This window comes from Pseudopipra pipra, chromosome 22 (assembly GCF_036250125.1).
Source record: "Pseudopipra pipra isolate bDixPip1 chromosome 22, bDixPip1.hap1, whole genome shotgun sequence".
Classification (NCBI taxonomy): domain Eukaryota; kingdom Metazoa; phylum Chordata; class Aves; order Passeriformes; family Pipridae; genus Pseudopipra; species Pseudopipra pipra.
In genome coordinates, this window is record NC_087570.1 from 3544324 (window position 1) to 3572032 (window position 27709).

The 27709-nt window shown below is 45.5% G+C and overlaps 1 protein-coding gene across 5 annotated transcripts in view; it reads right to left on the reverse strand.

Annotated features, from left to right (window-relative positions):
• RERE (arginine-glutamic acid dipeptide repeats) overlaps positions 1–26491 on the reverse strand; it is a 204006-nt gene extending 177515 nt beyond the window's left edge. For 2 of the 5 annotated variants that reach the window (XM_064678476.1, XM_064678475.1), the window contains exon 1: positions 26304–26491. The gene's annotated coding sequence lies outside the window, so the exon portion shown is untranslated. The remainder of the gene's footprint in view (positions 1–26303) is intronic. The other 3 variants (XM_064678478.1, XM_064678477.1, XM_064678473.1) reach the window with 2 other exon arrangements.
• Between the last annotated feature and the right edge of the window lie 1218 nt (positions 26492–27709).

Sequence of the window (27709 nt, forward strand, 5' to 3'; positions counted from 1 at the left end):
AAAGAGATGGAATGGTTTTAAATATCATTATATTTTCAAATTAAGGTTTACCTGGAAAGCAGAACATGATCTTCAGTGTACAAATGGATGGACTGGCTGGTCACAGGGTAAGAGAAAAGGGATTCAAACATTACAACATTCTGGTGTGAAAGCATTTCCTCTGAATGCAGAAGTGAGCTCCTTAAACTGTTCTTTCTGCCTCTGAAAGCTTCCTACTCAAATGATTACTGTAATTTCCAGGGGAGATAAACTACCAAAAACAAAGGAAATCCCATTTTGAAATTGTACCTGCACTGTGTGCTCAGCTAGTGGAAAAAATGACATTTCAGTACCTTTTCCTTCAAGACACCAATACAGGAACACCTTGCTTCAGGGTTTTGCCTAAAGATTCAAGACACAAACAGTTATAAAAACGAACTCATAAAATAGGAGCTAAGTAGGAGACATTTTTTTTTGTTGCCACAGAAAACTGGAAGCCAAAAGCAAACAGCCAGCCAGGCACTGACCATCAACCTCCTCACTGCAGGATGGAATTCAAGACAACTTTCTGGTGTCAAGACACAGCTGAGTCCATGAAAGGAGGAAATCAAACCTTGCCAGATCTCCCCATAACGACAGAACTGAACCAGGGGGGTTGTTTCTCTGGGAAGGGTTTAGTTTCTAAAAATAAAAGATGCAGAATATCCCACCAGGAGTTTTTCTGCCCTTTCCCCAGAGGAGTCATCAGCTCACTGGGGCTGCAGGACTGCAAAGCCACAAACCAGGGCAGGATCAGCACAGGTCAGTTTTAGAAAAAAAAAAGGTAATTCCAAGGAGTTAGCAGAGTTTGGCACTGAATCATAACCAAATCCCTGACCCTTCCCTGAGTCCCTGTTGTTCCTGAAGATGCATTTCTCTCCAGCTCCACTGCAGGTGCAAGTTGGCTCCATGTGTGCCAAAAAGATCTTATTTGAAGGGAGCAGTAATGTTTTTTGAGAGCAGGTACTTCTCAGCCATTGTAGCCTTGGCCTGCTGTGGAGTGTTTCCTGAACTGCTGCTGGAATCCTTTAGAACTGATTTCCCCAAACAGAGAGCCTTAAAACTGCCAGAGAACAAAGTTATACAGGGATATTTATACAGACTTCCTTCCCCAAACCAGTCACAATTACTGTTGAGATGGTAAATTACTCTGGCAAACACTTCACCCACAAAAACTCTGCTTTAAGTGATGAGCCAGCAGTAATTCCAACCGAGAAAAACTAATCCCGCTCTAAGAACTACTTTTAATGAATTTCAGCTCTGTGTGCCAATTCCGGTTAAGAACCCAATAACTTTGGTGTTGCAGCTGATTAGGATCCAACCAAGGTGGATTTGCTGCCACTTTACATTTCTCAGAACGTCCTAATAAGACCAAATGTGATCCAACACCACCCAACACAAGATTTATTTTATTTTATTTTTTTTCCACCAGACGCCACAGAAGAAAACCTGAATTATTACTTAAGGCAGCAAACAAGTTCGTGCACCCTCAGCTGTGGCTGGAACTGAGACTGCCAGGCCTCACTTTAGCACGTCCAGTTCTCTGCCTTTGCATATTTTTGGGGTTTGGCTCGCAGCTTATTAAGTTCTGCAAACAAAGGCAGTTTTGTGCTCTTGCCAACAGATTATCATGTTTTAATATCACATGGGTGATTTTCAAAACATCAATGCACCTACACAGGGTGATGCACCTACACAAGGTAATAGAATCAGCTGGGTTGGAAGGGACCTCTGAGATCATCCAGTCCAACCCTTGATCCAACCCCGCTGTGGTTCCCAGCCCATGGCACTGATGCCACATCCAGTCTCTTCTTAAAAACCTCCAGGGATGGAGAATCCCCCACTTCCCTGGGCAGCCCATTCCAATGGCTGAGCACCCTCTCTGCAAAGAAATTCTTCCTAATCTCCAACCTAACCCTCCCCTGGCACAGCTGCAGACCCAGCCCTCTTGTCTTGCTGATGGTTGCCTGGGAAAAGAGCCCAACCCCCTCCTGGCTCCCCCCTCCTGTCAGGGAGTTGCAGAGAGTGAGGAGGTCTCCCCTGAGCCTCCTCTTCTCCAGGCTGAACAGCCCCAGCTCCCTCAGCCTCTCCTCACAGCACTTGTGCTCCAGTCCCTTCCCCAGCCTCGTTGCTCTTCCCTGGACCTGCTCCAGCCCCTCCATGTCCTTCCTGAGCTGAGGGCCCAGAACTGGACCCAGCACTCCAGGGGTGGCCTCACCAGTGCTGAGTCCAGGGGCAGAATCACTTCCCTGGCCCTGTTGGCCACACTGTTCCTGATCCAGGCCAGGATCCATTGGCCTTCTTGGCCCCCTGGGCACACTCTGGCTCATGTTCAGCTCCCTGTCCATCCACACTCCCAGCTCCCTTCCTGCCTGGCTGCTCTCCAGCCCCTCTGTCCCCAGCCTGTAGCGCTGCAGGGGATTGTTGTGGCCGAAGTGCAGGACCCGGCACTTGGCCTTGTTGAACCTCATCAATGCACCCACACAAGGGGAGGCACCCACACAAGGGGAGGCACCTACACAGGGTGAGTGATGCACCTACACAGGGTGAGTGATGCACCTACACAGGGTGGGTGATGCACCTACACAGGGTGGGTGATGCACCTACACAGGGTGGGTGATGCACCTACACAGGGTGAGTGATGCACCTACACAGGGTGGGTGATGCACCTACACAGGGTGGGTGATGCACCTACACAGGGTGGGTGATGCACCTACACAGGGTGATGCACCTACAGGAGTGAGAGGCTCGAACTGCAAGTGCCTTTGGGCGCCTGCAGGAGGATTTTCCTTGTTCCAGCAGCAGGAGTGTTTGGCCAGCACGGCAGGATGGTGTTTTCATCTGCCATGACAGCTGGGGCTGTGCAGACACCAAACAGGCAGTAACTGCAGCACGCGTTCCTTTTAATAAACTGCCACGGCAAAAGCGAGGGGGGAAAAAAAAACCCAACAAAACGATTGGAGCCGAGGACATATTGATGGGTACAAAATCCTCCAGGCATTATGCAGCTCACACAAGCTCATGGATCAGGATTATTGCAGCAACCAGGAGCCGTCAAAGCCAATTACCCCGGGGAGGGAGGCCGGGGGCTCCTCGTGCCTCCCGCGCCCGGCGGAGCCGCGACGCCGGGGAGAGGAAAACCTGTCACAGCCAATTACCGCCCCTGCTTCAGCCCTGGCAGGATACACCTGAGCAGCCAACAATAAAGCCATTTTAAGAAGGAGATGATTACAAAAACAGAATGCAAAATGGCAACAACTGGTTGGGGGGGGGGGAAGGAAAAATATCATTTCCAGCCCAACGCGTTCTCCCCGCGCGCGGAGAAATAAATTCTGGCTGCTGAGGGAGAGACACACACGGGGGTTTAAAGCTGTGGCTCCAGATGTAAACTGCTTTTTTTTTTACCCCCCCTCCCCTTTTTTTTTTTTTGTCAAATGCCCTGACAAAAGGCTGGGTTGTACATAACTCCTTTCAAGTCAATCTACTACAAGGGATTTAAAGAATTCAATTTTATGGAGAAGGAAGCCAGAGACAGGGGAAGGTGGGGAGGGGGGGGAGGAGGAGAAAACACTGACACAATTTGGAGATAAGCCCACAGAACATCTTTTCTGTGCGACACCAGCCTTTATTTCAATTGCCCGACTCAAGTGACACAGGAAAAAGGTTATCTACAGGAAAAAATATAGGAATTTTAACATTCTCCAAGGCTTGAGAACCTGCTTTGTACTTATCTGTCTTCATCTTACAATATACTACCTGCATTTTAAAGTTAAACAGATTTCAGTTTAAACCTGCCCTTTGGCCATGGGACTCAACAGCAGATCCCAAAGAAAATATTGATTTTTTTTTTCCCCCTCCCCACAGATATATCAACTATGTCTAGTTTTATTCATGGCAATTTTCATTACTTTCAGGAAAAAGGCACCATGCAGAACTGTTCTGAAGGAACAGAGCAGCTGGAGCCTTCCCAGGTCAATGTGCTGGTGGGGAAATCCTTCTCCAAGCAGAACTGACCTCCCAGGAGAAGTTCTCCGAGCCACCGAGGTGGGAGTTGGCACTTCCAGATAATTTCCTTCAATTATTAAATTCCTAAGTGCCAACATTTCCTGCCCTCTCTGTCCAAGGATGTCTCATGACCCCGTTCCTCAGGACACCACAGGAGGTTTGGTGATTACTCTGGAAACGTGATTTCCATGAGTCACCTCTGAAACAACCAACAAGCCAGTCATGGAGAGTCAGGTTTTTTCTCAAATATGGCCTTTTTAAGGACCAGATCTGAGTGATACTCCACTATTTTGTGTACGAGGGAGGGAGAAAATGCCTCAGACTTCAGCTGTGGGAGGCACAAATGTTGCTGCTGAAAGGCACAGCAGAATTTCTGGAAATGGTTTTAAATCAGTGCAGCTCGTTAAAAAAAAACAACAGCAAAGAGAAAGAGAAAGCCCAAAGATCCAGGAACCAAAACCGAGCAAGACTACACCTATCACTTTACAAGGTAAATACACAGGAGTATTTGGGTCTGGCCTTCCCTGGCAGAAGGTTTAAAGAGTGCAAATAATGGGCAGTTCAGCCCTGAAATCCAAGTATGAAAGGAATGGCTGCTGGGTGCCAAGCTGAGCACTGGATACTCGGATTTCCCCCTCCCTCCCACATATCAGAGATGCAATATTCTTCAAAGGCTCGTTTTGTTCACCAGTCAGACACTGTGCAAGTACAGCTGCAGAATAAGGCAGCATTTCAACACAAAAACATCCTCTCTGTGTAGAGGTTTGTGAGCACTTTGATATATTTTTTAAAATAATCTGTCCTGTAGCTACTCAAAGGAGCTACACAGCTATCTGCCAATAAATTCCATCTTTATTCTTTTTCTCTCCAAATGCACGCCTTTGAATTTAATCTGACTGTACCCAGCATATTTATGTGTGTGATGCTCAAAACATATTTAATCAAGGAGATATTACACACTGGAGTGGCTGAGCTCCCCAGAGAACACATTTGGTTTAGGTTTTTCATACCTGACAGGGACACCCCACCCCTAAAAAAAATATAAAAATAAATAAAATCAGAAATATAGCAGATCTAACAGAATATTTCACAATGGAGTTGCACAGTCTATGCATTCAATCGCTCCATTTCCCAGAAGATTCATTACAGTTACATTAGAAAGTCAAATCAGGCAATTCTGCAGTCTGGTGAAAGCCAGCATATGAAAGCAGGTTAATACAAAAGAATTTCATTTTAAATAGAGGACATTTAGGACTTTTAAAAGCAACATTATGATAAAAATTTCAGGGTGTTTATTCTGGCTTCAGAGCAGGCTTTTCAAGTCTCGTTTCAATGATGGAGCTGATTTTCTAAGGAAAGAGGGAGGGAACGTTACATCTCCGAGGTTTGCCATCTTAATTACCCTCCTGCCACCACACACTGCTAAAAAACCCCGCTGCAGATGCCCTGCTGCACTCGGCAGCCAGGGGGGAGCTGGGAGCAGCTCTCAGTAAAAACACCAAGTGCCTCAGTTCCCACTCACACACGACACATCCCTGGGGGTTGCATTCCCCACAAAGGTGTTGTTAAGCACAAGACACAACCCCCCCCCCGCTGAAGTTTTCTGCTTGCCTTACAACAGAGGTATTATAGCTAATTATTACCACTTACAACCCTGCCTCCATCTCAGCCAGCAGAATGCAAACAGTGAATGGAATTGCTTTACTAAACTCACAATGTGAGGCTTGACTGGCAGGGTGGAAGGAGAAAATTGTCCAAAAGCAGTTTTAACTTGAGAGAATAAGCTCAGCTGAATGAAGGCAGCTAATTTTAGAGCGAGTTCTTTACTATGAAGACGCCCACAAACACACAAACAGTTAAAAGCAACATCGAAATAAAATAAAATTAAAAAACCCAAACAAATCAGAACACAGAGTGGTTGTCACAGCACCAGCTTTGGCAGCGTTAACAATGAACTTTGTGCACCCCTGCCTGTGTTTAATTTAATACAAACCCCAGAGCAGTCAAAACAGCTGGTGCATTATTGATGGGGCCCGTGATAAATGAGGTTGGACACTGCACAGCAACTCGTTAGAGGTCCCCTCACACCCCGGCCTGCCAGGCCAGACACCTCCATTTATTTCTCATTTCACATCTTTTTTTGGGAAACACCCATTGTGTGATATTTTTGACCCTCCCATTGTGAAGGACTCAACTCGCCCAGTTAATTACAAACATTGAGAATTTAAGCACAGCCGCCCACGTTGTTTTTTTTTACCCTCTACTAAACAAACGCTGCTGAAAGCCGAGATGATTTGACAGCATTTTGTCCCATCTGAAGGGCAGAGATCACAAGGAAGGGGCAATATGGACACAGGGTCGTGGCCACTCCTAAAACCAGAGATTAGAAAGTGAACTGCCAGCCCTGGTGCAGCCCCAAAACAAGGCTCTTCCCATGGCTGCATGAGATAATGCCTGCCAGCAGGAATAAATACACTGCAGGCCAGCCAAGAACCTTTAATTTCTCACATCTTGACTCAAGAGCTGTACAAAAAGTTATTAAAATTAATGCAAACTATCATAACTCTGTCTTTTTTATTACTGGTAATATTCCTTCTAAAATATTAGTCTCCTTGGCTTGAACCAAGAGTGTCTGTTTGAAAGTTGGCTTTGAAGATCAGGAACTCTTTAGCATAAAAAGTGAAACACGCAATCATGTTAATTTGACAAGGTAAAGGGGGGAAAAAAATCACTTCAGCTCAGTATTTCTGAAACTCAGGCTATTCTTTCATTCAGAAGAAAAAAAAAAAAAAGGCATTTTTCTTCCCTGGTTCTCACTGCAGTCACTGAAGTGACTGGGAGCAAAGTAACAAAGGCTTTTGGCTCTCCAAGTGTTTTAAAAACCAAAAGAAGAAAGTATTAAACTTGGCAAGTGACCTAAGTAAACACCTCCCAGCTTAAATAAAATTAGTCAGTTTGAATAAATTGCTGCTGCTCAAACAACCCTGGCAATCCAGTGAGGGCTCATCTCCCCTTGTTTGCATAAGTACCACAGCTATATATATAAATATACACATATATATGCAGATATATACATGTATGAAGGAGGGAGCAGGAGCTTCAGCACATGTGTTGTATAAACAAGAAATTCCAGCTGGAATTTCTCCCTCTTCCTTCCGAAGCTGAAGCGAGCCCGGCCAAAACACCACATTATGCAGTTATTCTGTCAAAAAAAGCAAACCCAACATCCACACATTCCCAAGTTTTGTACTAAAAAAACCCACAACCCAAGAGCCTCATGAGTTGGCAGAAGTCTCTCGGTTTTTCCAATATCCAAGGACAGCTTATGGTAACACTTTGTGCCTGTGAGTGTTTTATTCCTGGATCATTTGTTACTCTCATTTGCTTCACACCAGGAAAAACAGGTTGGAAGATTTAGAACAGCCCATTTCTCACTGCTGCCATGTAAGCACTGAGTTCTTACCGGGTAATCCATGTTACCATTACTGTTCCCAAATATTTATGAACACTTTTGCAGTCAATAATGGGCTCTTGATTGCAGAGTTGGAGAGCAGCACATTCTGCAGTGCTGATCAGCACTTTGAGAATAACAGGCTTCTCAGAGCCATCCTGTGGGACGAGCCAGATGCCAAAACTCCAGAATGAAAGGGATGCTGGTGTATAATCATATTTCTCTGAAGTTATATTTGCAGGGGTATTCCCTTGGAAACCAGATGTTCTGCCTCTATCCACACACGCTCAGCTTTCCCCAGGACACACATCCACATTTTATATATTTCAGATATTTTACAGGTATGAAAATCAACTCACACCAAATAAATACACAAACAGCACTGTGTGACTGCTCTGCCTGCTGACTCCCCAGTGCTTGTTCAAACACCGACTCGACGCTGACAAAACGAGCCATTTCCAGGAGAGGGACCAACCTCCTTTTCATAATTGCTCACTCAATTTTTAAAAGCCCGTTCCTCTCCCTTACAGTTACAGAATGATTTCCAAAGCATGAACCCATTAAACATTTGCCTCAGTCTGCCCTCCACAATAGCCTCGAGAGATAAAACTCTCATTTGTTTCCACAGAGGCCCCTATTGATTGTGCTGTCACAGAATATGACTCTTCTCTGCTCACGCTGCTTTTCAGAACGGAGCACTCGGCACATTTATTGCCTCCCCTGTCTCCCACAGCAGCTCTGCAGCGGCGGCTTCTCACACCCACCACCCTCCTCCCCTGTCCCAGAGCAGAGCAAGATGCAAATCCATCCACTTCACACACCCCAACACGCAGCAGATTCCAGGCAAAAACCTGGGGAACCCCAAAAAGTGTTTCCCGCTGTTCCAGTCAGAACGTCCGAGGAGCCGGTTGGAGATGAACGACCTGTCTCCCAGAAACCACCCCCAGCATCACCCCAGTGCTTATGGGCCTTCAGAAAAACAAGGCCACAAGACTTATTGCTGGCAAGGCTGGGAATGGGAGAGTCTCCAGGCACGATCCTGGGCTGGCGCTGGGAGAGCTGCCGGGTTTTATTAGGATTGGGGAATATCGACTGCGTTCTGTGCCCGGAATGGCGATGACCTGATCCCTCAGGGCAAGTCAGGCCCAGCTTCCACCCCCAGCAGCTGCTGAGTTCATGGTGTGGCTACAGAAGCTTCAGAGCAGCTGTTTGGGAAAGCCTGAACAGGCTCAGCACAACTGGATGGAACTCAAAGGGTTCTTTACTCCACCTCCAGCAAACATCAAAAAGTGGGGCTGTCTGGTCCCTACAAACCCCTCAGGCAATGTTCTTTCCCAGGAAGCCACAGCATCCCCAAAGGAACAAAAATTAGCAGTTGTGTGAGCAACAAACACAAGCACCTTCTGAGAGACTTTTGAGTGTGATTAGAGGGGGAAAGGGAGGTTCTTTTTAGGCACAATCACAACCAAGTCTTTGCTTCTACCTCCGGATACTTGCGAGGTGTCCCCACACATTTTCTTTCCTTTAAAATCCTTTAAAAACAAACAAGCCACGCTCAGAGGAAACACAGCTGAGAGCATCAGTTTCTACAAACAAGCTCAGTGTTACTCAAATATTGTGCTCTCTCACACCTCTCCAACATAACTCCCTGGTCCAGTTATCCCATATGAAGACAGGCTGATCACTCCCATAGACCTGCTGCTGCTGAAAACCAACCCACTGACAGGATCAAAAACTGCCCTCTAATTCTCCTCCCAGAATTTAAAAAAAAAATAAAATTGATTACCCTCCAAGAACAAGAGGATTTATATTTTTTGGTTCCCTCAAGACTTCAAGCACCACCACTGGTTTGTTTTATTGCTCTGTCATTTAACTGGAGTTAAATTTCAGGTGCTCCCCAACACCTGCCTTCCCCACTGCAAGATGAGGTGCAAGTACAGAGGGAAAATATTTTCACAACAACTTCTGCCAGCACTCAATTCAACGTTGCCACCGAGCCACAATAAGCTAAAAACACACAGAGAATGAGGGATCTGTGTGGCTTGGAAACCTTGAACCTCTGACTATTCACTGAGTGATAAAGCTGCAAACACACCCCTACAGGGGAGCCAAACAATCCATCAGCAGGGAAAGCACAGCCTTTCACTCATGTCAGCTGAGCACGTCTTTGTTCAGCCCGAGGTTGACAACTCCAGTAGTCAGTTTGCTACAGCACCAAAATAAATAAATAAAGAAATAAAAGAAGCAAGGCAAGGCAATATATGGAAATTGAAAACAAAAATAAATGTAGTTTGCTGATATGTGGGTCAGTACAGACCAGTCCTGCAACATCTCCCACTGAATTCACTTCCACCACAGTGAGGACTGAATAGACACATCAGAATTTAGCAGACTAAGTGTTTTACAGAGCTCAGAGTTGAACCTAAAATCATTTTCAGTGATCCTCCAGCTCCACTTGAACGCTGCACAGTGCCACCTTTAGCTCACTCCAAGGATTCTGCTAAGGATTGGGAAATTCCAGCTTCTTTGACAGTAAGGAAAGATCATTCAGTGAATCTGTGTCATAACCACAAGTTAGAGATGCTGAGATACGTGGGGATGGGCTAAACTAAATCCAAGAGCTGCAGGAAGCTGCTTAGAGTCAGGAGCCAAGAGTGACACAGGGAGAACTCTCCCTGACCCTGCTCCTGCTGTGAACAGACCTGCACACCCTGCCCCGGGAGCCGAGGGATTGCTGGAGGAGGCAGCTCCTTGTCCTACTGAACTCCAGCCTTTCCAGTCCCAGCAGAACATTCTGCCAGCCCTGTAAATCTCCTCTTAACCTCCCTCCTTTCCTAATCCTCAGCAGCACAAGGACTTTTCCCCACTGTCCTGCTTTCTGTGGTAACTCCCACTCGAGGGTGACATGTGGGTCCAACAAGCAGCAGATTGTTGCCTGGTTTTCATCCCAGCCCTTGTAATCCCCGGGTTCCTGACATCTGCCTTTCATTTGGGATATAATTACACATTTATTTCCCATTTTAGAGTTTCGCTTCATACACTGTTTACTTGATCTTGGGTCTGATCTTGCTGCAGCCAAGGGACATCACAGACCTCGTTACCAACAGGAACATGTTTCATTGGAGCTTAAATAGTTCTGCAGTTTTCTTGTTCGCCAACACATTCGTGTATTTATAGAAGAAAATTGCTCACACATTTTGTCCCCCTAAACTCTTAATAATTCACAAAAAAGCAGTGGAAAAACCCAGAGAAACTTGACCAGCTCTTCTATAAACACTTACAAACAACTGCAAGAGCTTTAGGAGTGTCTGGGAGGTGAGGGGGCAGAAAGAGGTATCAATATTTAATCCACTGCTAAAAGTGTAGCATCAAAGCTGCATCAGGGTGGCATAACGTTGCAGCTGCTTCCATTTTCGTGTTCTTACATTAAGAAACCAGCTTTTCCTTTTGCATTATGTATTAAATAGTACATATTTTACAATCTCAGAGAATCGTCTCTAAGCCTCGCTAAGCCTTTATAATTGAAAAAACTGCATTTAGCATTTTACAGACTAGACATGTGTGAAATACTAAATTCAAGGACAGAGTGAATGTTGATTTTTATCACTGATAGTCTCTTGTGATCTACACCCCTTCCCAACCTCGGCACATCTGGAAAAGAGAGGGATCAGTGTAATTCTCGTGCCTAACCTAAAGCATGCTTGCATTCTTCATGTTTGAGCAAGGAAAGTTCAGGCTTTCTAGCCACACAAATTCCTTTCCATGAGAAAAATTGCCACCACGTGGTGAAGAGCTCTCATGTCTACACTGCCTATCTGGGAGAACATTAAGAAACCAAGGAGTTACATTTCAAAACACACTTTCTCACCAGTTTGGCACTGAAAGCCTGGTTTTTGCAGGTTGCTCCGGGCAGGGTTTGTGTTTTAACAGCACCCTCCGAGTGGGCAGTGCTTTATAAGCTTTTAAATTAAATTCACACCCATCTGACCTGACCCCTAAAGGCCATCCCCTCATACCAGCCAGGCCCACGTTTACAGAGAGCACAGCCACGGCACACAGGGAGATAAACTGCACAGATTGGCAACAGCAAACATTTTTGGCAAGCAAAGAGCAATTAACATTAGAATTCTTAATCATCTCGACCATCTCCACATGGAGATGAGTGCATCAGCACGTGGGGGAGCCGCTGGGAATGTCAGGGCTCCACAGGCAGCTGGAGCAGCAGTGGGATCAGCCCTGGGACTGCAGTGCTGGCAAAGCCTGGGATGATGCACAGCTCCAATCCACTCCTTCTCCCCCAGCCCACACGAAGTCAAAGAACTACAAGGGAAGTCCTTGTTAAAAACGGGAGGGGAAAATATTTGTCTTACAAAACACACGGAGCTGAATAAGTGCAACACGTTTGTGCAGCATCACTGACTGTGCTGCAAACTGATTTGACTCCATCCAGGAACACATTCCACACACAAATTCATCCCACTGATCACCTGTCAATAGAATAAATCACGTTTCCACCGTGCATGACCACACCACGTCAGCTTGCCATATCACCCCCTTCATTTGTTTGAAGTTGCTGCAGCTAAAAACACACATCCAAACGCAGCTTTAAGTTCCACAACCTGCCTGGTATCCATTATTAAAAGCTAAACAGATGTTTATTCACACTGGGGGAAGCACATTGGGGCTGTTTATACCGGCCCAGAATAGAGGCCAGTGCCTGCCAGTGCTCGGGGATGAACCCGGAGAGGGACAATGAGGGGCATTGAAGCACAGCACAACTTGCTAATGGGTTTTGATAACAGCAGAGACACCCCCCGTGTCCTTCATTACCATTGCACTGCTCATTCCAAACGCATTTGGATACATAAAATCCTCCTAAGCACTGTATTTAAACACATTATCTATCTGAGCCCGGGATCCCTTCCCCACCTCTCCCATATTGATTAAATGACCGGCACAGCAAGGATTTACAAGGCCACTCTAATAGGAACCATCTCCTTCTCTGCAGAATCCGCTCATCAGCCCTTGGTGCTCATTTGTGCCCTCCACGCTTTAAGTGGGTTTCCGTTTTTTAATAAAAAGACGTTTCTGGTCACACCATTAAAGAGTCTCATCAGGGCAGAAACACTGAGAAAAGACCCGTTCTTCCCCTCGGTGCTTCTAAACAACTAAACATCACATTAAAATAATAATAATACTGAAAAAGACAATCCCTCTGAAATACAGCCTGGTTTTGTCAGCCAGTGGAGGTTTTAAAATTCAGATGGTTGCATTTTACTTGTCTGCCATTACTGGCAAATTAAAGCTATGAACAAATGCTGCGTAGGCAACAAATAATTCTACTAACATGCCAACAATCACTTTAATCTCTTCCACTTAACAACTCATGAACCTTTTATGAACATAATCTTCTAGAAGGTAGCTGGTAATACAAGATAATCCCAGTACAAGTTTAATTAAAACTACAAACTACATATAGCTCCATGCTCACCAACTCCTTCACGCTGGAAGAGCAAGAGTGGCTATTATTAATAGCTCTGTTAATCTGGCAAACTGAAGTGCACAGAAACAGGCTAAAGAAGCATCCAACAGGCCATTTCACACTGAAAAAAAAACAGTCCTCACAAATTCTAACTTGCCTTAGCACAGCATTAAAAATAAATTAAAAAAAAAAAGCCAAACCTATTTTAAATAGCTGAACTAAAGCTTGCTTGCAGTTATGGATCCTACTCTTATAAAGGAAATCCAGTCCAAAATTATTCATTGTTACAGGCTACAATGGAATTCATCAGAAACAAAAAAATAAAAAGCCATTTTCCTTCAAGAAACACAGAATTTGAGTCACTTGGCTGTCAGATGGAAGTCAACACAGATTTCATTTGACTGCCAAGAGCCTTATTTGACTGGACATAAAAGACATTTGCTATTTTTAACCATACCTCATGTAATCATTTAAGCAGAGCCCTGTAATTCAGACTGGGGAGCTCTTCTCACATTCAAAAGCTGATCAGGAGACGGGTCTTTACAGTTCTGTTTAAGGCTTGGCCCCTTTCCAATAAATACAGTTTGCACTCCCCAGCTCCCCTAGTAATCATCTCCACAGCTCTTTCCCAGCTCTTCTTCTAAACCCAGTCAGAAACATTTTAAAGTGCCTGAAAGCCTCCAGAAAGCTTTTTCTGCTGACCCTGAGCACAGCCACTGCCTCCTACCTGTGGCCAGTGAGAACCAGCCCAGGCAGGTCCATGCTGGCCACTCAGTGGACACTCCAGAGGTTGTGGGTGTCTCCAACCCTTCACTGCCCTGACTGAGAAGAATGAAGTCCAAAATCTTCCTCTGCCACGTGGTGCCAAGAGTCAAACCTGTCACAAACACAGGAGTGGCACCTGCCCAGATCCCAAACCTTCAAACCACCTTCTCACCTCAAACACCAGCTGGGTCATCCCGAGTTCCTCCAAGTCCCCAAAGGAACTGTCTGTAACATATAGGAGTAAACAGATCTCTAATGAGCTCTAAAATAACTCCCCTGACACACACACAATGAAGGGATGTGTAGGTGAGCTGTGACATTCTTGTGGAGAAGCACATTCCCCAAACCAGCAAGTTTTCCATATTTTTTTCCCCACCTTTCTTTTGGATGGGACTATGCCAGGGGGAAAGGCAGGGTATGGGCTCTTTTCACACCAAGAAAATAGCAAGAAATCCCACACTGGAGACAAAAAAAAAAGTGCACAAGCAAGCAAAATTAAACCTTGTGATCTAACACAGATTCCTTCAAACATGTTTCAGCTCTGACACTTCCCTGAGAACTAAAGGCACAGCAAATATTTTTGCCTCCAACAAGAGAGCATCAAATTTTAGACACAGCTGAATGAGTTACCACTACAGAGAAATGTGGGTTTCCTCAAGCTCAGGATCATCAAAAGAAGCCAGACTATACAAAGGCTTTGTCTTTTCAGGAATATACTGGGCTAATCCTAGCAGACAAATGTAATTCAGATGGATATCCAGTTCCTGGAGGGATCAGGGACTGGTGCTATTGCTCATAGGAAGTTCTCTCACATTTGGAAAGCAGCTCCTTTAGATGTAACAGCGTTTACAGCTCCCTCCTCTTAAACGATGTGATGCATTTTATTACCCAGGGCTACCCCCAAATGTCAGAATTTCTGCACACTCTTCATCTCTAAACAGTTTCTCACTGATGTGAAGCTTCCAGTTCAGTCCCCAGAGCACTCAAGGTTTGTTTTGATACCAGTGCTTTAAAAAAAAAAAAGAAAAAACCCACAAAAACCAAAACGACGACGGAAAAAATCAAACCTAAAAATTGTGCTGTGCTATAGAGACAACACCTCCAGCCCTCCCTGACAGCCAATTCATCTGCAGCCCAAATTCATAGCTAATCAAGTCAGCAGAGCAAGCCCAGAGTTCCTCCTGCCAAACACTTCCCATCTGCAGGCTCTGGGAAGGCCACAGTCCTGCCCAGCTGCACCAGTCACACCGGGCTAGGGACAACTGGCCCCTCAAGGCCTAGGAACTGATGACCTGAGAACTGTTAACATCAAGGAACTAAGCAGCAGAGATCTCAAAGGGGTGTTTAAGTGATGCTCCCAAATAGCTTCTGCCCACCAGAAAACAAAAAAAAACAAACAAACCCACTTTACTTTCAAAACTTAAATATTTTTTAGCACTGAACTTAAACACTGAAGACAAGGGCTTTGCTGCTGCATTGAAAGGGTGCTTCTAAGGTCCCTTTTAAGTCTGGTGTCCTTCTGTATCATCATAATGTGGAATATGAAAGCAGTGGACCCTGCCTTCATTTTCTCTCAAAAAAAAAAAAAAAAACAATTAGCAGGGGAAAAAATAAGTCCCATTCAACAACTCCAGCACACTCATACACATGCCTAAGTCCACTCATAAAACAAGGAAATCCTCTTCTCCCCAGACATGCTCCCTGAGAGTTGTTTGTATGTTTTATTTTAAAGTGTAAAGAACATTTTGGTCTCTCACCACATCCACCACCTCTTCTGATCACAGACAGAAAGGTGCAACTCACAAACCATCCAGCCCCAGAGAGAACAGACCTGCCTGGACTTCAGAGACTTCACATCACACAGGTATCAGTGTTTGCTGCAAGGATTAATCACTTCTGCCTCATTTCTTCCCTGGAGCCCACCCTTCCTCTCACCAGGGACAGTGAGAGAGCTCAGTGAGAACACGGATTTTATTCCTCATCCACCCACTGGACCACAGCCTGATTCTAAAGAACCATATTTAAATGAAGTTCAAATCATGTTCCTACTGAACTAGATCCTAAAGAACAGATTTTTATTAAAACCAAACACGTAGAAATAGAAATACCTGAGAAAGTGGAGAAACAGAAATACCTGAGAAAGTGTAGAAACAGAAATACCTGAGAAAGTGCAGAAATAGAAATACCTGAGAAAGTGGAGAAATAGAAATACCTGAGAAAGTGTAGAAACAGAAATACTTGAGAAAGTGTAGAAACAGAAATACCTGAGAAAGTGGAGAAACAGAAATACCTGAGAAAGTGGAGAAATAGAAATACCTGAGAAAGTGTAGAAACAGAAATACCTGAGAAACAACCTTCTGGCTTTCCTGAGCTTCCTAATGGGTGACACCTCTGTCCATCTTAAGAGGCTCATTCAACATTTATAACTCCACCTTTGTGCATTTGAAAGCAAAATCCCAATTTCATTCACTGGAAGGAGGAAGAGGGAACATTACTCAGAATGAATTTCCAGTATTGATTGAGAACTGTGCCCTGACTGAGCAGTCAATTAGGAACAGGAGGGACACCAAATACAGGAACTCTCCATCAGTAACCCCCAAAATCACCCTGCTATCACCCACATAAAGACATATCTCTTCTGCTGAAAGCACAAGGAAGTAAATCAGGGGCAAGAAGTTACAGTTAGTTATTCCTACAAAGCTTATTTTAAAGGCAAACTTGATTTAGAACAAGAATTAGAGCATGAAACGGTTCTGAGAGCCAAGGAAAACAGCGAGCCAGAAATTGATTCTAAAACTTCAAGGGGAAAAAAAAAAATCAATATAACTCAAATTTGACAGCTAACAGAACAGGCATTTAAAAAACAATAAGAATAATTTCCATTCAATACCAAAGAATTAGATATTTTCTACAGCTGCTGCTACCAGAAGATCCTTAACTACTCTGCCATGGACAAGCAATACCAAATAGATGCTGCTGATACATCCAGACAAATAACAGATGCAAAGATACAACAGAAAGTTGCCAGCAGAATTAGCCTTTGAAGTAAAAGAAGAGCAACCATGTCTTAAATTAAAAGGTACAGTGAGAAAGGGCTGATCTGCACTCACATGGACCTGGATGCAAATATGCCATTATTTGTGTTTTTAAAGCATTAACTACCTATTTCATGATCCCTGCAAAAGGAAACGTGGCACGTTTAACTGAGTTAAACACACATTTTCAGATTAGCAAAGTAAACAGATATAGAAAATTGGCACTTTCTGATTGCTTAACAACTATAAAACTTCCTGATAACGATGGCAAAGCACCCTCACACCTATTTCATCAGCACAGAAAACACAACTGCAGTGAGTTATTCAGCTCAAGGTCAGGCAACATGTTTTTTGGGGAGGGTTTTTAAGTGTCTGGAGCACAATCCAAATATTGTGATACCAAAATGTAAATTCTTGTTAGGAATGAACAACGTGCAGCCCTTGCAGCCTCTCTCGCTGTGTGCGTGTAGCGTGACCCTTTATCATCTCCAGGAATTAAAGACATGACCTAATTATGGGATCTTTGGGATTTAACACAGGAAACACGCTGGGTTTCAAAGAGAATGTCATAAACAAGAGGCCTCACTGGTTAATAATCCCTTCTTTCTACCCAAGAACATCCAACACGTGCACGAGGGCTCCGAGAAGTCCCAGCCAGGAGAAGTGTCACCGGAACTCACGGGGACTCCGAAGACTTGACTGAACACACAAGCAAAAGTAATTACTTCCCACATCTTGCTAAACTCCTACTTTGGGAGAAAAGCTGTGGAAGGAGTCATTTGATGAATAATTAGTGCAGGGAAAGAGAACATTAATTGCAGCAGGGCTGCAGCCACGGAACACGGGCAGGGCCGGTTTCATTCCTCACACATTCCAGCCGTGGAAAGAGAAGCATGCACTTACACAATAAAGCCCAACAATAAAAGGCAGAGGCCATTCAACATGAAGACAAGCAGGAAATAAGAATCAAATGACTTTTTCCAGCCAGAAGAACGAGCAGATATGCTGTTTACAGGCTGTTTAACAAAGCTGGCCCTGGAAGGTGAGCTGTGACAGTGGCTGAGACTCAGAGAAAGAAATATATCCTCAAACACTCAGATTAATCATCAGAAAAGCAGAGCAGGTGGAATCTCAAAGTCTGCAGGAGGGAAATGGGTATAATTATGAAAAAAAATCTAAGCAGAGGCATAAAATAAACGTGTTACATTTGTGCTGCCCTGCTAAAGGACGTGTGAGATGTAACAGGGTGCCACTGATAAATTGAGCACCTCCCTAAGAATGACCACAATAAAAAAATAAAGAAATAAAGCTTAAGATTACCAGACTACCTGCACCACTACCCTTTCACCTACTGCCCTCCAATATCTCCAAACTCTGATGAAGAATTCAAACAGCAACCAGGGCAGCTCGGAAGAGAACTCGGATTCTGCCTAAGTTTCCTTTCAAGAGGAAGGTTTCCCTGATTAACCACAGATACAAGGGGCAAATCACAGCAGGATCTCCAAAAAAGAAAACAAAATGAATTTTACTTCACTCAAAACGTGCCCATTTCAATTTTGTTCCCAGTGACAGCAAATAAACCTGCGTGTGACACAACAATAAACCTACAGGTTAAGTCGAATTACAAATTAAATACATTAGAAATGAAATGCTCAGCCTAAATTAGCCTTAGGGTAAGCCAGTTTACCCCCTGATGACTTACTAGCTGGGCATTTGATTCACAGAAACCTTTCAGTGTACAGAGAAGTAAGTTTGTTGAATCACTGAGGAAAGTTTTGCCATCTTAAGGGTTCACATTAGAAGGCAAGGAACATAATTCAGTGGTTTAAGGAGCAGTCAGAGGCAGGTCTATTAAGTTTCATGAAAATGAATGACCTCAGAGACATAAATTAGATTTCCTGCACCTCGCTCCCAGTTTGTAAAAATGAGGATTAAGTGTTTAAAAGTCTCCTGCACCGACCTCATTAGAAGCTCTTTAATGGAGACATCCCTTCTGAGACAAAAGGTACCACCCTGGCACAGCCACAGCAGGTACCAGGACACACAACTGCTGTCAAATTGGGTGTGTTTTATTCACCTCAAGCAGGAAACAACTGCTCTGAAGAACCTCCCCACACATCAAGTCCTTTTTCTGAATTCCAAGCCAATCTGAAGGTCCTGATTGCCTGGACACCCTGATTTTTTTACTGGGTATTTCTCAGGGAAATGCAACCCTTAAAGCACTGGAATTCCGGGATGTGCAGCACTTTCTTCTTCCATATTCATGACACTTTTCATTTTAACATGCATGAATGAAGACTCCTAAATCAAGGAGAAGATAAAGAGGCATTTTAGCATCAACACCATGTATTCCAGTCCCTTGTGGACGTTGGCATCAGCAGACTACTGTCACATCCACACTTGTTCAAGAAGATTCATAATCCTTAAACACATATATTTAATAGCTTTGATATTTAGCACAAAGCTGCTGATCCCCTAACATCCTGTAATACATAGTTAATTACTAACTGAATTTGCCATTTTCTTCAAACCAGGGAATAAACTGGTTGCCAAAATAGTGAGCTTTGACAGAAACCATCACAGTCTGGTTTAATTCTCTAGTCCACCACCCCAAAACACTCAAGTCTCCACCCTCCTGCTCCCATGTAATCATTGGAGGTTTAAAACATGGTGCAGTCTAACCAAATATATATATATATATGTATAGGTGATGTGTGTCCCAATGTACATCCCCAACAATCCCCCCAGGTAGGTTCCCCCATCCACTCCCCTACACACATTCCCACTCCCATGATTCCATGTACAGAATTCCAACTGTAAGATCCAGAGTTTAACAACCAATACCTGCCTAAGAATCTAATATACAGCACTTGCAAGGTATCTGAGATCAAACAAGATCCATTGTGTTTTAGTCCCCTAAAATAAATCAGGCAAACTCTAGGTGAACATCCACTTCTGCATTTTTTTAGTCCCCTAAAATGAATTAGGCAAACTCTAGATGAAGATCCATTTGTGGGAGAACTGGTGTGAACACACACACACAGATTGGTGTCAAACCAAACAAAAGCCTGATGAAAAATGTTAAAGGTGATTTCTCGCCAAGGAGAAATTCTGCTCCTTAATGTTTTTATTTGTTTTCAGTATAATATGCAACAGGAATGTTTCCCCTTTATATATGCCTGCTCCCAGACCAGCTGACACTCACAATGCTCCAAAAAAAGGAAGGAATATCTGCAGGAAGATGGGCCAAGTGCCCAATAATTGCCTGTTGCACCCCAAACCCGCTGACCACATGAAAAGGACCAACACAAAGGAGACACTGCTCATCATCCACACACAGAAATATTTATTAGCACTGGATGACACCACTTCCTTTCTCCTTCTTTCACCCAGTTTCTCAGAGAAAACAAACTTCCCTAATTCACCTCACTCCCCCTTTCCCCTCCTCCCCAATTCCCTTCTCCTCTCATTCCGTGCCAGTAATGAATCTCCAACCAGCCACATTCATCCCAGCATTCCTGAAAGTTTTGTGCAAGCCAGCAGATGGATAGGAAAAAACTCCCTAATTAATTACATCCCCAGCAAGGCATGGCCAGACACAAACCAGCCTTTGGAGTTTTGCTTGGCAGCCACAGCCATGTTACTCGTCCCCTCCACTGTCAGGAAGAATAGGGGGGGGAAAAAAAAGAGGATTTAACTGGCAACAGGGATGAAGGGGGCAAATTTCAGGACTTACAAGCTCCTGTTCCCTCAGCAGAAACACTAAAACAGAAATTTCATTATTCCTGCTGGTTATGAAAATAAATTTACACTACAGCCTTCACTAGAAAAGATCAGGCAACATCCATCACCATAAAACAGAAATCCTGTTCCATATTTGAAACAGGCCAATGCTGACTCTCAGTACCAGGGATTAATAATACCATGGTAAGGGATTTTTTATTACAGATTAAATATGTAGATCAACTAAGACCTCAAAATTAATGAGCACTCATTTTCTTCCACTTACCCTGAATCTTATAACAGTGAACTAACCTCTCATCTGTGTTCTGTAGGAAGAACAAAAAAGACAATCAACACGTTCAAAGAATTGCCCATTTTTCAATAACTCAATCCTCAAAATTTACTTTTTAATCTATCAAATCTAGGCAATACCTAAACTGATTGAATTTTCAGAGTTGCACCTCTGACAGAATTAAGATGCCAAAGACAAATAAATCCTTCATGTCTCGAACTCAGAGGAACACCATCAGCTTTGACAGCTGCATTCCGTGGACACATTCCTAAGAATTCCAAAGAAAAAGGTGATTATTATCCCCACTGGGCCTAGAGGGGAAAGTGATGTTTGCATCCAAGCCAGTCTCACTTTTCTCCAGGTCAGCCTACAATTCCAAACTAACAGACATTTGCATCAAAAAACCCCCAAAACCCAAAACAAAACCAACCCCCAACACCTTTTGAAGCGGGAACAGCCAGCTAATATTTCCATCTGTGTGTGTTTTTCAGTCCCTTCCAGCAATCCCTTGCCCCTGCAGCCCTGGAAAGCAGAGGGAGCCAGGGCAGCATTCAGCTCTTGTTTGCTCCTTTGTTCCCCCCTCAGCCTCTCTGAAAGGAGCAGTTGGGCACAGCCACCAACACGAGCAGAGCTGGTGCAAAAGGCTGCTGGCAAAGCCACAATGCAGCCTTGTGGATCCTCGGGGATCCCCCTCCCAGCACCTCCCTGGCTCCCAGGATTGCTTGGATTTTCCCCGCTGGAAAAGCCGTTTCCAAAGGGCAGCTGATGGCACTCACCTCCCCGTGCCAGCTGTGCCAGCTGTGCCAGCCTCACCCCCCTCCCAGCTTCCCCCCCTCCACATCAGTGCCCTGCAAAGCTTTTAAAACAACCACCTTCAATAAACAGGTCTCCGGTCAATAGGGGGTTTTGTTCTGTTGTGGTTCAAAGATGGGTTTCTCTTGAAATACACAGTATTTTAAGCCTATTGATTGAACTTTAAGCCCTGAGCTAAAATCACAGAGTATGCATCCCTTTAAGGCAAACTGGATGATTTGTTCAGGCTTCATGCAACTGTAACAACTGCAATATATAGCAAAACCAGAGTGAAAAATAGCTGAACATTAAAAATAGTTAGTCCAGCCAGGACACCATCCTAAAAAAACACACCAACCTGCACATTAGAAACTTAAGAGTTGGTTGTTTCGAGCTTGTTTGGGTTTTTTTGTAGTTAAAAAGGGGTGGTTGGGGTTGGAGTTAATTTATGTAGTCCCTCCCTCATCTCATTTCAGGATCACATAATAACTAATTGTTTTCCAATTGTCTCTTTTTTTGTTTTTACAACTAGAAATTAATCACAATTCGAGCACTGTACTCATACACCATCCTAAAAAAACACACCAACCTCTACATTAGAAACTTAAGAGCTGGTTGTTTCAAGCTTGTTTGGGGTTTTTTTAATAGTTAACTCTGACCCCAACCACCCCTTTTTAATTTATGTAGTCACTCCCTCATCTCATTTCAGGATCACATAATAACTAATTGTTTTCCAATTGTCATTATTTTTTTTTTTTAAACCAGAAATTAATCACAATTCGAGCACTGTACTCATACACCAACAACAGAGAGTGTGATGTTCCTGGAGCTTACAGTGTCCTTAAATATGGCTCATAATGAAATCAAAGCTCCCCTCAGGCCATCTCAGTGCACGAACAGCAGTGCAGAGAGGACAACACACCTTCTGCTGTGCCATTACATGGCCACTAACACAGCCCTGCTGAATTCTGCATGCTCAGAGCACACTTGCTTCCCTCCCACTCCCAAAAGTGAAATAACTTCTTTATGGGCCAAACACGGCTAGGACTGAGAGATGCATTTTGCAGCTGTGATGGTAAATTTACAAACAGAGTGTTATTAAACCAGCCAGTTATTGAACTGCAATGTCAGAATGCCGGGTTTTTCTCACCTAAGCTGCAATCTGCATTAATAATTATGGAATCACAGATCTGGAAGGGGCACACAAGGATCATCCAGTCCAACCCCTGGCCCTGCACAGACACCCCAACAATCCCACCCTGTCCCTCAGAGCGTTGTCCAAACCCTCCTGGAGCTCTGGCAGCCTCGGGGCTGTGCCCAAACCCTGGGGAGCCTGGGCAGTGCCCAAAAACCCTCTGGGGGAAGAACCTTTGCCTGAGATCCAACCCGACCCTGCCCTGGCACAGCTTCATTAATTCACAGCTTCACAAACTGTACCCACCATATCTCTTTATGCTCCTGAACACTGTTGGTTATTTGCCTTTTGCTGTGGCAGCACTGAATCCATACCCACAGCTCCCCAGGAAGGACTCTGCATGCAAACAACTCCCACCCTAAGGTAAAACAAATCCCTGGATGCAAAGAAATCACTGGTTTTTAATCCAGCTACTTAATTACTGGTTAAGGCAGGTCTGTCTCTCCCAGTTGCACTCACCTCTTCTGCCCTAGGAATGCCTCCTATTTTGAAAAGCTTTGTCCAGATGGAGAGTTATCCCTCTCTCTGTCACTCCACAGCACAAATTCCCAGGGCACAGGAATCTCTGAGCCACAGAGAGGCAGCACAAGTATTTCACTGCACCTCTCTGAACTCACAGCACAGCATTCCTGCAGACAATAGCCCACAGGGACATTACCACTGGCCACACCAAAGCCATGGGAGTGGGAGAAAAATACCCCAAAAAAGTGTCCTCAACCCAGAGGCAACCACCACGAGTTATTCAGGTAAAAGGAAAATGAAGTCATTTACCCCAATTGCACACTGAAGTCAGCTGAAGAGTCAAAAACAAAACCAGGAGGCCTCATGATTAAACCATGACAGTCACTGTTTCCTATTTTCCACAGGATCCAGCACACTGGCAACTTTTCCTCAACACCCACATGTTATCTTTTCACCCACTCCTGCAGACCTCTGTATCACCAGCCAGCTGAAGTCACCAGTGAGCTGACTGAGATTTTACCACCCCCCCAACAAGCCAACAACCCAAAAATCTCAACCCCTCGTGCAGCAGTTGCCCTTTCACAGCCTCAACACCCCCCCACACACAGTCCCAGTCCTGCAAGGGCTCCATGGTCTTTATGGGGCCACTCCAACTCCACATATCCTACAACCCGTTTTGGCCTTTTCCAAGCTGCTGCTGTAAAAACAAAAGCCATCAACAGTCCCCGGGAAAGGAAACCATGGACACACCGAAGCCAACTCTGCACATTTCCTTTTGCCACCCCACGCACTCATCTGACCTGCCCCCCCCCCTTGGCAGCAGTTTTCCCCGCACAAACACACACACACCTCCGGACCAAACAACCCAAAGCCAACACACAGACCTGAAGGGCACCAATTTGGGTTTTTTTGTTTTGTTTTTTTTTTCATTTTGGGGGGGGTGGAGAAGGTGGAACACGAAAGAAAGTTGCGAGGGGTTCAATGGAGTGCACTTCCGAGTCTCACCTCATGTGCTCCCTCTCCACATTCACTCCCAGACACCGAGCAGAGGGAGGGGAGGAGGAGAGAACATACACAATGTTTTGGCGCCCTTTAGCTTCTAATTTACTATTTTCTTTTTTGCCGAGGGACCAAAAGGCCGCTCTGGGGAAGGAGGAAAAGGCAGCCAGCGCTTCTCGGTCCCGATCTTTCAGTGCTCCGAGGGAAAAAGAGGCCGTGTGTGAGCGAGAGAGCCCGGTCCCAAACACAGCGGAGCGTTCGGAGAACAATGAGCTCCCAGCCTGGGCATTGTGTGCATCCACCTCCCGCCCGTCCCTCCACACCTCGGCAACCATCACGCAAATCCCCAAAAATCACTCGTCCCCCCACCCAGGCCACCGAAATCAACCCCACTCCGCGATTTATGGGACGAACCGGAGGAGTAAAAGCCGAGATGAGGCGTATTTACCAGGAGTGCTTTTATTATTAGAGAAACGCTTCCACGCCTCTCAACCACCACCATGGATTTCTCAGTTCTGAGGGAGCTGGGTACAAAAAAAGAACCAAACCCACCAAAACAAAAAAAACCCACCAAAATGTTTGCCTGGCAATCCCAGAACGACAGGAAAAAAAAAAAAATCCCGTTGTACGTTGCACATTATTCAAAAACGTGGCGTGTGCCTTTTACAACCCACGACTACTTCTTTTGACACAGTGTTCATTTTTATCTGGTTAAAACCCACATTTAAGAGCAGACACGCTGCCTGAATTGTACCACTTCGGGTTTGCTCCAAAAAAAAGCATTTTTATGACATTTGAGCAGTAAGAACCAGCGGCTGAGAGGCTCCTCAACTCAGCGACATCAGAGCACGAGCAAAATAAATATCTTTGATTTCCATACCCGGCCAAGGTAACCCGGGAGTAAACAGCCATCAAACAGCAGCACAAAAAACCTCCCGAGCTCCCAATCTTCCAAGAACGCCACTGCTTCGAGGAAAAACTCAGCATAAGAAGCCAGCAACCCAAAATAACTGCAAGCAGCCCGTAAAAATAAATCTAAGGGGCAAAGGCACCTCGACAATGAATCATATTGTTTCCTTCCCAGCAATTTCTCCAGCAGCCAATGAAGCCTCCAATGTTTTCTACCTCCTACTACTTTTTTCTGATCCTGGGCATCTTCTTTTCACGCTTTAGGAAGGAGAAAATGGGAACCGAACAAAACAAACACACACACACACACATAAAGAAAAAAAAAAAAGGAAAGAAAGAAAAAAAACCCCACCCCTTCCTATGCTACTGAAAATGTTGTGATTAAATCCATTTGCATAAAATCTTCATTTCACAATTCTGAACCCGCACACACACACGAAAACAAGTGTGTGTCTTTTGAACAGCTCACTCGATTTTTCCCTAAATCATATATATTTAAGTCATATATCCCTTTCATTTAGAAGGTTCACAAGTTAAAAACCTTTCTCCGAGAGCATTATCTCTCTATTGAGCATCAGGGCAGGCACGACACGGCAGCAATAAAGAAATAAACAAACAAACAAACAAAACCTCCGAAATAAAATAAATGAAATAAATGAATAAAATAAAGAAATAAAGAAATCAAACACAGAAATAAAGAGACAAAGCGAAGAAAAAAAATAAAGAAATAAAGAAATAAAGTAAAATGAAGAAAAATAAAGAAATAAAATAAGGAAAAAATAATTGAAAGAAATAAAATAAAGAAACGAAGAAACAAATGAAGAAATAAAGAATTGCAAGAAATAAAGAGGTAAAATAAAGAAATAAATTCACAGATAAAGAAATAAATTCATAATTAAATAAATAAAAAGCCAAACACACACACAGACCAAACACAGCCAGACCCAGCACCCAGAACTCCGACGAGGGACTTTCTCACCCCCCCAAATCCCCCCAAACACACACACACACACACGAATCCCCCCGAATTCCCGGCGGAGTTCCCTCTCCCAGCGCTCCCTCCCCTCGCCTCCCGCACTCCCCACGGCTCCAAGCCCTGGATTCCCTGGATAACAGGGAAGGGCCTCAGAGCCCGGCACAACAAAACCCCTCGGAGCCCCCCTCCCACCACCCACCTCTGCGGGCTCTACACCATCCGCGGCGGCTCCGGGGCGCTGCCGGGACAAAGCGGCGGCGGAGAACAAGGGGGGGACGGCGAGCGAGCGGCGCTCAGCAGCGGCAGCCCAGGGGCATCTTCCCGGGGAACAAGGAGGGGATGGAGGAGGAGGAGGAGGAGGAGGAGGAGGAGGAGGAGGAGGAGGAGCGGCCGGTGCGGGCCCCCCGCGCTGCCCCCGCCCGGCCCTGCCCTCACGCACGGCACGCACGGGCCGGGCACGGCCAGCGCCGCCGGCGGCACGCGCCGGCCCCGCAGTAACGCCGCGCGCCATTGGAGGAGGCGCCGCGCCGCGCGCCGCGGAGGGCGGGGCGGGCCAATGGCGGCGGCCGATGGAAGGGGGTCGGGCGAGCGGGGCGAAGGCGGAGCGGGGCGCGGGCACAAAGGCGGCGGCGCCCGGACACGGGGGGTGTCCCCCCTGCCCTCCCCGCGGCCCCCTCATACCCACAGCCCCTTCTCCCTTCCCCTTCCGCCTCTTCCAACCCCCTTCCTCACCCTCGTTCCTATCCCCTTCTCTTCCCCCTTCTTTCCCCCCATCTCTTCCCCCTTCCTCAACCCCTTTCCCTTCCCTATGGGCCTTTTCTCCACCTCTTCTTCACTTTCTTTCCCGTCTTCCCCATCCCCCTTTTCCCCATCCCTCCTTCCCCCATTCCCTTCCTCCCCTTTCTCTCCCCCCATCCCCTTCTTCCTCTTTGCCATCGCCCTTTTCCCCACCCCTTCTCCCCCTTCCCCTTCTTCCCCATCTTCCTCTTCCCCACTCCCTTCACCCCCCTTTCCATCCTTCTCCATCCCCTTCTTCTCCTCTCCTTTTCCCCCCTCCCTTCTCTTCCTCCTCCCCATCCCCTTCTTCCTCTTCCCCGTCCCCTTCTTCCTCCTCCCCATCCCCCTCTTCCTCACCCCTTTCCCCTCTTCCCCCCGCAGTGGTTCAGGGGGTGGGTTTGATGTCTCCAGTGTCTCAGCCATCACAGGGGTTGTTTTTGGGGTGTCTCCATCCCCTGCTGCCCTGACATGGGAGTGTGAGCCCCCCCAGTCCCCCCTGCTCCCAGCACAGCCTGCCCCTGCCCTGGCACCGCGGATTTTGGGCACAGAATCACAAAATCCCACAATCACTGAGGTTGGAAAAGACCTCCAGGATGATTTGAGTCCACCCTGTGCCCGACCCCCACCTTGTCCCCCAGCCCAGAGCTCTGAGTGCCACAACCAGCCCTTTCTTGGACACCTCCAGGGGTGGGGACTCCAAACCTCCCCAGGCAGCCCCTTCCAGCACCTGACCACCCTTTCCATGAGGAAATTCTCTCTGATGTCCAACCTGACCCTCCCCTGGTGCAGCTTGAGACCAAAAACCAGAGTCACTGAATGGTTTGGTTT